At 40.3% G+C, this 11,856-nt stretch overlaps 1 non-coding gene across 1 annotated transcript; it reads left to right on the forward strand.

Moving 5' to 3' along the window:
* The first annotated feature begins 10,299 nt into the window (after positions 1–10,299).
* Positions 10,300–10,408, forward strand: LOC114172275. The gene has a single exon (XR_003601975.1). It is a non-coding gene; the product is annotated as a small nucleolar RNA R71 (small nucleolar RNA).
* Positions 10,409–11,856: the final 1,448 nt, after the last annotated feature.

An 11,856-nucleotide genomic window follows, 5' to 3' on the forward strand; every position in this document is an offset into this window, starting at 1 on the left:
ACAACATTGTTGTCGCTTTTGTAAACGAATGCAACTAAACATGGGTGGCCTTCGATTAAACACCTTGTTTCTCTACCTCCTTTTCCATCATCTTTATCTTTTGTTCCTTTTCTTTTTCTTCAATTTCCCTTCCTTCTGCAGTTTATATTTCTTCTTTTTCTATTTTCTCCTTCAGCCTATGTTGATCATTACTGGCTTGTGTTGGTGTCATAAATTTCAACTTCATTTCATGTCCCTCATACCTCAAATAAAGGGAACATTCATCAAGATTGAGCATTTTAAAATGAAGCCATGCCCATCTCAAAAGAAGATGACAAGAGTTCGTGGGAACAATATCACATAATACTTTTTTCACACATTGTCGTGTACTGAATTTGATCCTTGCTTGATTCGGATGAAAGCGTGGTTTTAACTAGAGTTTCTCCACCAATCTTTGGCTTAAAACATTGTTGTCGCTTTTGTAATCGAATGCAAATAAATAGGGGTGGCCTACGACTAAACCTTGTTTCTCGACTTCCTTTTCCATCAACTTTATCTTTTCTTCCTTTTCTTTTCCTTCAATTTCTCTTCCTTCTGCCGTTTATATTTCTTCTTTTGTATCTTCTCCTTCAGCCTATGTTGATCCTTACTGGCTTGTCCTTGTGTGATAAATTTGAACTTCATTTCATGTCGCTCATGCCTCAAAGGGAACGTTCATCAATATTGAGCGTTTTAAAAAGAAGCCATGCCCATCTCAAAAGAAGATGACAAGAGTTCGTGGGAGCATTATCACACAATACTTCTTTCGCACGTTGTCCTCTACTGAATTTGATCCTTGGTTGAATCAGATGAAAGCTTGGTGGTAACCAGAGTTTCTCCACCAATCTTTGGCTTACAACATTGTTGTCGCTATCGTAAACAAATGCAACTAAACATGGGTGGCCTTCGATTAAACACCTTGTTTCTCTAATTCCTTTTCCATCATCTTTATCATTTCTTCCTTTTCTTTTTCTTCAACTTCCCTTCCTTCTGCAGTTTATATTTCGTGTTTTTCTATTTTCTCCTTCAGCCTATGTTGATCATTACTGGCTTGTCTTGGTGTCATAAATTTCAACTTCATTTCATGTCCCTCATGCCTTAAATAAAGGGAACATTCATCAAGATTGAGCATTTTAAAATGAAGCCATGCCCATCTCAAAAGAAGATGACAATAGTTCGTGGGAGCAATATCACATAATACTTCTTTCACACATTGTCCTGTACTGAATTTGATCCTTGCTTGATTCAGATGGAAGCTTGGTGGTAACTAGAGTTTCTCCAGCAATCTTTGGCTTACAACATTGTTGTCGCTTTTGTAAACGAATGCAACTAAACATGGGTGGCCTTCGATTAAACACCTTGTTTCTCTACTTCCTTTTCCATCATCTTTATGTTTTCTTCCTTTTCTTTTTCTTCAATTTCCATTCCTTCTGCAGTTTATATTTCTTCTTTTTCTATTTTCTCCTTTAGCCTATGTTGATCATTACTGGCTTGTCTTGGTGTCATAAATTTCAACTTCATTTCATGTCCCTCATGCCTCAAATAAAGGGAACGTTCATCAAGATTGAGCATTTTAAAATGAAGCCATGCCCATCTCAAAAGAAGATGACAAGAGTTCGTGGGAGCAATATCACACAATACTTCTTTCACATATTGTCCTGTACTGAATTTGATCCTTGGTTGATTCAGATGAAAGCTTGGTGGTAATTAGAGTTTCTCCACCAATGTTGGGCTTACAACATTGTTGTCGCTTTCGTAAACAAATGCAACTAAACATGGGTGGCCTTCGATTAAACACCTTTTTTCTCTACTTCCTTTTGCATCATCTTTATCATTTCTTCCTTTTCTTTTTCTTCAATTTCCCTTCCTTCTGCAGTTTATATTTCGTCTTTTTCTATTTTCTCCTTCAGCCTATGTTGATCATTACTGGCTTGTTTTGGTGTCATAAACTTCAACTTCATTTCATGTCCCTCATGCCTCAAATAAAGGGAACGTTCATCAAGATTGAGCGTTTTAAAATGAAGCCATGCCCATCTCAAAAGAAGATGACAAGAGTTCGTGGGAACAATATCACATAATACTTTTTTCACACATTGTCGTGTACTGAATTTGATCCTTGCTTGATTCGGATGAAACCTTGGTGTTAACTAGAGTTTCTCCACCCATCTTTGGCTTAAAACATTGTTGTCGCTTTCGTAATCGAAGGCAAATAAATAGGGGTGGCCTACGACTAAACCTTGTTTCTCAACTTCCTTTTCCATCAACTTTATCTTTTCTTCCTTTTCTTTTCCTTCAATTTCTCTTCCTTCTGCCGTTTATATTTCTTCTTTTGTATCTTCTCCTTCAGCCTATGTTGATCCTTACTGGCTTGTCCTTGTGTGATAAATTTGAACTTCATTTCATGTCGCTCATGCCTCAAAGGGAACGTTCATCAATATTGAGCGTTTTAAATGAAGCCATGCCCATCTCAAAAGAAGATGACAAGAGTTCGTGGGAGCAATATCACTTAATACTTCTTTCACACATTATCCTGTACTGAATTTGATCCTTGCTTGATTCGGATGAAAGTGTGGTGGTAACTAGAGTTTCTCCACCAATCTTTGGCTTACAACATTGTTGTCGCTTTCGTAAACAAATGCAACTAAACATGGGTGGCCTTCGATTAAACACCTTCTTTCTTTACTTCCTTTTCCATCATCTTTATCTTTTCTTCCTTTTCTTTTCTTCAATTTCCCTTCCTTCTGCAGTCTATATTTCTTCTTTTTCTACTTTCTCCTTCAGCCTATGTTGATCATTATTGGCTTGTCTTGGTGTCATAAATTTCAACTTCATTTCATGTCCCTCATGCCTCAAAGGGAACGTTCATCAAGATTGAGTGTTTTAAAAGAAAGCCATGCCCATCTCAAAAGACGACGACAAGAGTTCGTGTGAACAATATCACATAATACTTCTTTCACACATTGTCATGTACTGAATTTGATCCTTGGTTGATTCAGATGAAAGCTTGGTGGTACTAGAGTTTCTCCACCAATCTTTGGCTTAAAACATTGTTGTCGCTTTCGTAAACGAATGCAACTAAACAGGGGTGGCCTTCGATTAAACACCTTGTTTCTCTACTTCCTTTTCGATCATATTTATCTTTTCTTCCTTTTCTTTTTCTTCAATTTCCCTTCTTTCTGCAGTTTATATTTCTTCTTTTTCTATTTTCTCCTTCAGCCTATGTTGATCATTACTGGCTTGTCTTGGTGTCATAAATTTCAACTTCATTTCATGTCCCTCTTGCCTCAAATAAAGGGAACGTTCATCAAGATTGAGCGTTTTAAAATGAAGCCATGCCCATCTCAAAAGAAGATGACAAGAGTTCGTGGGAGCAATATCACACAATACTTCTTTCACACAGTTTCCTGTACTGAATTTGATCCTTGGTTGATTCAGATGAAAGCTTGGTGGTAACTAGAGTTTCTCCACCAATCTTTGGCTTACAACATTGTTGTCACTTTTGTAAACGAATGCAACTAAACAGGGTTGGCCTTCGATTAAACACCATGTTTCTCTACTTCCTTATCCATCATCTTTATCTTTTCTTCCTTTTCTTTTTCTTCAATTTCCCTCCCTTCTGCAGTTTATATTTCTTCTTTTGTATTTTCTCCTTCAGCCTATGTTGATCCTTACTGGCTTGTCCTTGTGTCATAAGTTTCAACTTCATTTCATGTCGCTCATGCCTCAAAGGGAACGTTCATCGATATTGAGCGTTTTAAAATGAAGCCATTCCCATCTCAAAAGAAGATGACAAGAGTTTGTGGGAGCAATATCACACAATACTTCTTTCACACATTGTCCAATACTGAATTTGATCCTTGGTTGATTCAGATGAAAGCTTGGTGGTACTAGAGTTTCTCCACCAATCTTTGGCTTAAAACATTGTTGTCGCTTTCGTAAACGAATGCAACTAAACATGGGTGGCCTTCGATTAAACGCCTTGTTTCTCTACTTCCTTTTCCATCATCTTTATCTTTTCTTCCTTTTCTTTTTCTTCAATTTCCCTTCCTTCTGCAGTTTATATTTCTTCTTTTTCTATTTTCTCCTTCAGCCTATGTTGATCATTCTTGGCTTGTCTTGGTGTCATAAATGTCAACTTCATTTCATGTCCCTCATGACTCAAATAAAGGGAACGTTCATCAAGATTGAGCATTTTAAAACGAAGCCATGCCCATCTCAAAAGAAGATGACAAGAGTTCGTGGGAGCAATATCACACAATACTTCTTTCACACATTTTCCTGTACTGAATTTGATCCTTGGTTGATTCAGATGAAAGCTTGGTGGTAACTAGAGTTTCTCCACCAATCTTTGGCTTACAACATTGTTGTCACTTTTGTAAACGAATGCAACTAAACAGGGGTGGCCTTCGATTAAACACCATGTTTCTCTACTTCCTTATCCATCATCTTTATCTTTTCTTCCTTTTCTTTTTCTTCAATTTCCCTCTCTTCTGCAGTTTATATTTCATCTTTTGTATTTTCTCCTTCAGCCTATGTTGATCCTTACTGGCTTGTCCTTGTGTCATAAATTTGAACTTCATTTCATGTCGCTCATGCCTCAAAGGGAACGTTCATCGATATTGAGCGTTTTAAAATGAAGCATGCCCATCTCAAAAGAAGATGACAAGAGTTCGTGGGAGCAATATCACACAATACTTCTTTCACACATTGTCCTATACTGAATTTGATCCTTGGTTGATTCAGATGAAAGCTTGGTGGTACTAGAGTTTCTCCACCAATCTTTGGCTTAAAACATTGTTGTCGCTTTCGTAAACGAATGCAACTAAACATGGGTGGCCTTCGATTAAACGCCTTGTTTCTCTACTTCCTTTTCCATCATCTTTATCTTTTCTTCCTTTTCTTTTTCTTCAATTTCCCTTCCTTCTGTAGTTTATATTTCTTCTTTTTCTATTTTCTCCTTCAGCCTATGTTGATCATTACTGGCTTGTCTTGGTGTCATAAATTTCAACTTCATTTCATGTCCCTCATGACTCAAATAAAGGGAACGTTCATCAAGATTGAGCGTTTTAAAATGAAGTCATGCCCATCTCAAAAGAAGATGACAAGAGTTCGTGGGAGCAATATCACACAATACTTCTTTCACACATTTTCCTGTACTGAATTTGATCCTTGGTTGATTCAGATGAAAGCTTGGTGGTAACTAGAGTTTCTCCACCAATGTTGGGCTTACAACATTGTTGTCGCTTTCGTAAACAAATGCAACTAAACATGGGTGGCCTTCGATTAAACACCTTGTTTCTCTACTTCCTTTTCCATCATCTTTATCTTTTCTTCCTTTTCTTTTTCTTCAATTACCCTTCCTTTTGCAGTTTATATTTCTTCTTTTTCTATTTTCTCCTTCAGCCTATGTTGACCATTCACTTTGAAGCTCTTATCTGTGGACTGGCTTTTGATTTCAACTGCACCATAAGGATAAACATTAGTGACAACAAAAGGACCAATCCACTTTGATCTCAACTTACCCCCCATGAGTCCAAGTCTGGAGTTATACAGTAAAACTTGCTGACCAACAACAAACTCCTTTCTAGCAATGGAGCTATCATGGAATCTCTTGGTCTTCTCCTTGTAGAACATAGAGTTCTGATATGCCTCCAAACGGATCTCATCCAACTCGTTCAACTGCAGCTTCCTTTCCTCCCCAGCTTGATCAAGAGAGAAGTTGCATGACTTGACAGCCCAGTAGGCTCGATGCTCTATCTCCACTGGAAGGTGGCATGGCTTACCAAAGACAACCCGATAAGGAGACATCCCTATAGGTGCCTTGTAAGCAGTCCTGTGAGCCCATAGAGCGTCCTCAAGTCTATTGCTCCAATCCTTCCTGTTGGGCTGCACAATCTTCTCCAAGATCCTCTTGATTTCTCTGTTTGAGATCTCAGCTTGCCCATTAGTTTGGGGGTGATATGGTGTAGAAAGTTTGTGCACAACCCCATACTTTTGAAGCAAAACCCCCAAGGATCTGTTGCAAAAATGGGTGCCCTGGTCACTAACAATAGCTCGAGGAACTCCAAACCTAAAAAATATGTGAGACCTAACAAAGTCCACAACAACTCGAGCATCATTAGTTCTAGTGGCTTTGGCTTCCACCCATTTTGAAACATAATCAACAGCAAGTAAGATGTAAGTGAAACCAAAAGAGACAGGGAAAGGGCCCATGAAATCTATACCCCAGACATCAAACACCTCACAAAATAGCATGGGTTGTTGAGGCATCTGTTGTCTCCAAGAAATGGCTCCTCCTGCTCGTTGGCAGTCCTCACATGTGCTACAAATCCTCCACGCATCTTTGAAGATGGTGGGCCAATAAAATCCGCAATCTAGCACCTTACGAGCTGTCCTTTGTGTGCCAAGGTGACCACCAGGTGCAGATGAATGACAAAATTTGAGGACCGAGTCAATCTCATGGTCCGGAATGCATCTCCTGGTAACCTGATCACTGCATATTTTCCACAGATAGGGGTCATCCCAAATGTAATACCTAGCATCGCTCTTGAGTTTATCACATTGAGCTCTGGATGCTAGGGGAGGAAAAACAGAAGCAGCAAGATAATTAACAATGTTAGCAAACCAGGTGAGGAAGAAGTAGAGAGTGTCAACAAATTTCATCGGGAAAGTCATCCCGGATCGGTGAAGCGTCATCAGTAGACCTCTCAATCCTGCTTAGGTGGTCTGCAACTAGGTTTTGTGCTCCGCTCCTATCACGGATCTCCAAATCAAATTCTTGGAGCCAGAGCATCCATCTTATCAGCCGAGGTTTTGATTCTGCCTTCTTCAACAGGTACTTAAGAGCTGCATGGTCAGTAAACACAACAACAGGAGAACCAAGCAGATAAGATCGAAACTTTTCAAGTGCAAAAACTACCGCAAGGAGCTCTTTTTCTATTGTGGTGTAATTTGATTGGGCAACATCTATGTCCTGGAGGCATAGTAGATTACCCTCGGCTGCTTATCAATCCTTTGAGCTAGAACAGCCCCTAATGCATAGTTGGATGCATCACACATAAGCTCAAATGGGGCTGTCCAATCAGGCGCCTGAATGATTGGAGTTGTGGTCAGGGCCTTCTTGAGGCAATCAAAAGCCTCTTTGCATCCTTCATCAAAGATGAAGTCAACATCCTTTTGCAATAGGTTGGACAGTGGGAGGGCCTTCTTACTGAAGTCTTGAATGAAGCGCCTGTAAAACCCTGCATGGCCAAGAAAAGAACGAACCTCTCGTACAGAAGAGGGGTAAGGCAATTGTGAAATAATTGAGATCTTGGCAGGGTCAACTTCAATGCCCTTTTTTGAAATTATGTGCCCCAATACTATGCCTTGTTCTACCATGAAATGACATTTCTCAAAATTGAGAACAAGGTTAGATTGGATGCACCTGTTTAAAACTCTGTCCAAACTATCCAAACATGAATCAAATGAGGACCCATATACAGTAAAGTCGTCCATAAACACCTCTATGCATTTTTCTAGAAAATCACTAAAAATGCTTAGCATGCACCGCTGGAATGTGCCAGGGGCATTGCATAGACCAAACGACATCCTCCTATAGGCAAAAGTGCCAAAGGGGCAGGTGAATGTGGTTTTCTCTTGGTCCTCAGGTGCAATGTGAATTTGAAAATAACCAGAAAACACATCAAGAAAGCAATAGTGGGACTTACCTGCCAAGCGCTCAAGCATCTGATCGATAAAAGGCAGGGGGAAGTGGTCTTTTCTGGTTTCTTGATTTAGCCTTCTGTAGTCAATGCAAACCCTCCAACTATTTTGCACTCTTGTTGGAATTAGCTCCTCTTTTTCATTCTTGACTACAGTGAGGCCAGTCTTCTTTGGAACAACATGGATGGGGCTAACCCACTGACTGTCGGAAATGGGGTAGATGATCCCAGCTTGTAGAAGCTTGGTCACCTCCTTCTTTACAACATCCGAGATGACAGGGTTGAGTCGCCTTTGTGGCTGTCTCACTGGCTTTGCTCCATCTTCCAACAATATCTTGTGCATGCATGTTGATGGGCTAATACCAGGGATGTCAGCCAATGTCCATCCAATTGCCTTCTTATGCTTCTGAAGAACTTGCAACAACCTCTGCTCTTGTTCAGCAATGAGGGAGGTGGAAATGATGACAGGCAATTTGTCCTCCTCCTCTAAGTAGACATACCTGAGGTTGTCTGGCAGTGGTTTTAACTCTAGAGTACTGGATGCTGGCTGAATATCAGGAACTAGAAGGGAAGGAGAAATGGGTTCCACAGCTTGTACTTGAGCATAACAATCAGATGTATATGTACTTCCTGCAACATGGTTAGTGCAACCTGATTGTATAACATCAAAGTGAATAGGTACAACATCCAGAGAGTCAAACTCTGTACATTCAACATTATCCTCATCATATTGAGCATCATCAGAATCAGAATCAGAATCAAGAACATCAATGCATGCAAATTCAGATAACTCAGACACGGATGAATGTTTTAATGTATGCAAAGAGTGGAAATCAGAAATCAATCCATCAACAGCATCATCAATAATATCCACGTGAAAAACAGAATGATCCTTAGAAGGATGTTTCATGGCATCCAGAATGTTGAATCGCACAACAATATCATCAAACTCCATAGACAAAGTACCTGCATGGACATCAATTTTGGTTCGTGCAGTTTTCAAAAATGGTCTGCCTAAAATGATTGGTGCAGAACCATGTGAAAATCCCTCTTCCATATCAAGAATGTAAAAATCAGCAGGGAAAATCAATTCACCAACACGAACTAAAACATCATCAACCAAACCTGCTGGGTGGGCAACGCTTCTATTTGCCAACTGAATCACCACACCCGTAGGTTGCAGGGGTCCAAGAGAAAGAGATTTAAAAATAGATAGAGGCATAACATTTATTGAGGCACCAAGATCAAGCATTGCATTTTCAAATTTATTGTTACCTATGATGCAAGGTACACAAAATGTACCTAGGTCCTTGCACTTCTCAGGAATCTGAGGAACAGATTTACCTATCAATGCTGACACGTTTCTGCCCATGCTGATCTTTTCGTTTCCCTTTAGCCTCCTCTTGTGCGTGCATAGCTCCTTCAAGAACTTTGCATATCTAGGAATCTGTTTAATGGCATCCAACAGAGGTATGTTCACCTCAACCTTCCTAAAAGTTTCCAAGATCTCACTGTCAACCTCTTCCATCTTTTTGCTTGGAATGGCTCTTGGAGGGAAAGGAAGAGGTATGGAAGGTGCAGCAGTAGAGGTGGAAGGTGTAGAAGTCGCACCAGATATGGAAGGACCAGCTGCATGAGCATCACGCTTTCTCTGAAGTGTGGCAGGGTCGGCTTCCTTTAGAGGTGTAGGCTCGGAAGTGGGAACTTCAATATTCTTCCCAGATATCAAAGTAATGGCACTCACATTCCTAGGATTTTCCACCGTCTGTGATGGAAGCTTGTCAGAATTCTGAGCCTGTGCCTGGTTTAGTTGAGTGGCCATCTGCCCCATTTGATTTGTCAAACTCTGGATTGAGGCCCTAGTCTCCTGCTAAAATTGCATATTTTGAAGGGTCATCATCCTGACTAACTCCTCCAATGAAGTAGAAGAAGAAGGTGCAGGTGCTGCAGCAGGAGCTGGTGTGGGTACAGGTGGAACAGGAGCAGCTTGTGGTGCAGGTGCAACTCTTTGTTATGGAGGTGGTTGCACATTTTGAAATTGTTGGGGCTGCTGGTTACCCTGGTTTCCCCATCTCAAATTAGGGTGATTCCTCCATCCTGGATTATATCTGTTGGTTGACAAATCATGGTGGTTTTGTTGTTGCTGTTGGGGCCTATTGTTGTTGAAAATATTTGCTGCATAGGCCTGAGGGGTATCCACTGGTGTAGAAGAAGAAGCCTGTTGTTGCAATGCTGGGCAAGAGTCTGTAAAGTGATCAACAGATGTACAAAGGCCACAAACTCTTGCAGCTGGAGCTCTCTGATTGGAAGCAAGTTGGTTGACCAGTGTGGTAAGAGCATCAATCTTACTCTCCAACTTCTTCGTGTACTCGGCTGCTCCTACATCATGAACACCTCTAACAACTATGGCATCACTCCTTGTGCCAAATTGTTGAGAATTTGAAGCCATGTTCTCTATTAATTGTCTGGCTGCAGCTGGGGTTATGTTACCAAGGGCACCACCACTTGCAGCATCAATCATATTTCGATCCATGTGGTGCAAGCCTTCATAAAAATACTACAGGAGGAGATGTTCAGAAATCTGATGGTGTGGACAGCTTGAACAGAGATTCTTGAACCTCTCCCAGTACTCATAAAGGGTCTCCCCAGATTACTGCTTGATGCCAGAAATCTCCTTCCGTATGGCTGTTGTCCTTGAAGCAGGAAAGAACTTGGCAAGGAACAATCTCTTCAGGTCATCCCAGCTTGTGATGGACCTGGGTGCTAGGTAGTACAGCCAGTCTTTGGCATTACCCTCCAAAGAATGAGGGAAAGCCTTCAAGTATACATGGTCCTCTTGTACATCTGCAGGCTTCATGGTGGAACAGACGACATGAAACTGCTTCAAGTGTTTGCACGGGTCCTCACCTGCAAGACCATGAAACTTTGGCAACAAGTGTATCAAACAAGTTTTCAGCACATATGGAACCTCCTCCTTAGGGTATTGTATGCATAAACTATCATAAGTGAACTCTGGTGCAGTGAGCTCACTCATGGTTCTCTCATGAGGTGGAGGAGGTTGAGCCATGTTATCAGTATGAAAATGCTCAGAATATACAGTATGCTCAGAATGCAAAGAATGAGGAGTGTCAGGAATGTGATGAGAATCAGAAGAATCAGGAAATGTCACTGAATATTCAGCATGCAAAGATGGATTCCTAGGATGCCTACTTCCTCTGTGGAATGTCCTATCAATCTCAGGGTCAAATGGTTGTAATTCACTTGGGTTTCCCCTAGTCATGCACCAAAAAGCACTAATTGTAGTGATATTGGCATAACAAAGGGTATAACTACAAGTATACTCAAATGACCTTCAAATGACTTGAAAATTGGTAGGATATTCCTTTGAGTTGTCAAACAGAAGCACAAAAAAAAACAGATCAAAACTCAAAGCACAAGTATTTTTGACAATTTTTCAAAAGTAAGAAAAATGAAGAAAAATCACAAAAAACACTGCTGAAATGTAGAAAATGGCATTTTCTGGAGATTCTGAGTTTGCAAACCGGCGGAGCGGGGTACAAGAAGGTGGGAAATCAAATTCTATCCCAAATCCATATAAAATAATAGTGATTCTGATAACCAGAGCAAAAGTTATGGTCCTCTGAAGTTTCACTAAAAATCAGTCCAAAAATTTTTTGAATCTCTTAACTCAGACCATACCAACTGCTCTAGCTATTTTTCCTATCAAGTTCAACGTCTTAGAAGTGGGGGAAAAAAATTTCAAGTCAAAACAAGCTCCGTAGCTACCAAAACAAAAATCCAGAAGTTAAATGCCAGATTCGGACACTATTCAAACACTATTCACTACTACAATTGACACTATTCATGCGCGCCGCGACACTATTCACTACACTACACAGAAACACACAGGAATGGAAACAGGCACTGAACTTAACACAACATTAACATCACAATGAACATATACCAACTCAACCACACTTGAACTACACACACACACCAAAACACAAAACACAAACACACTGGAAATTTTACTTTGAACGAAACGATTGGTCCCTGGCAACGGCACCAAATTTGATAGAGGCCGTACCCCACCAAATTAAAACATATTAAATGCAGTACATGAAAGTGAACCAAG

This window comes from Vigna unguiculata, unplaced genomic scaffold (genome assembly GCF_004118075.2).
Source record: "Vigna unguiculata cultivar IT97K-499-35 unplaced genomic scaffold, ASM411807v1 contig_525, whole genome shotgun sequence".
NCBI classification, from domain to species: Eukaryota; Viridiplantae; Streptophyta; class Magnoliopsida; order Fabales; family Fabaceae; genus Vigna; species Vigna unguiculata.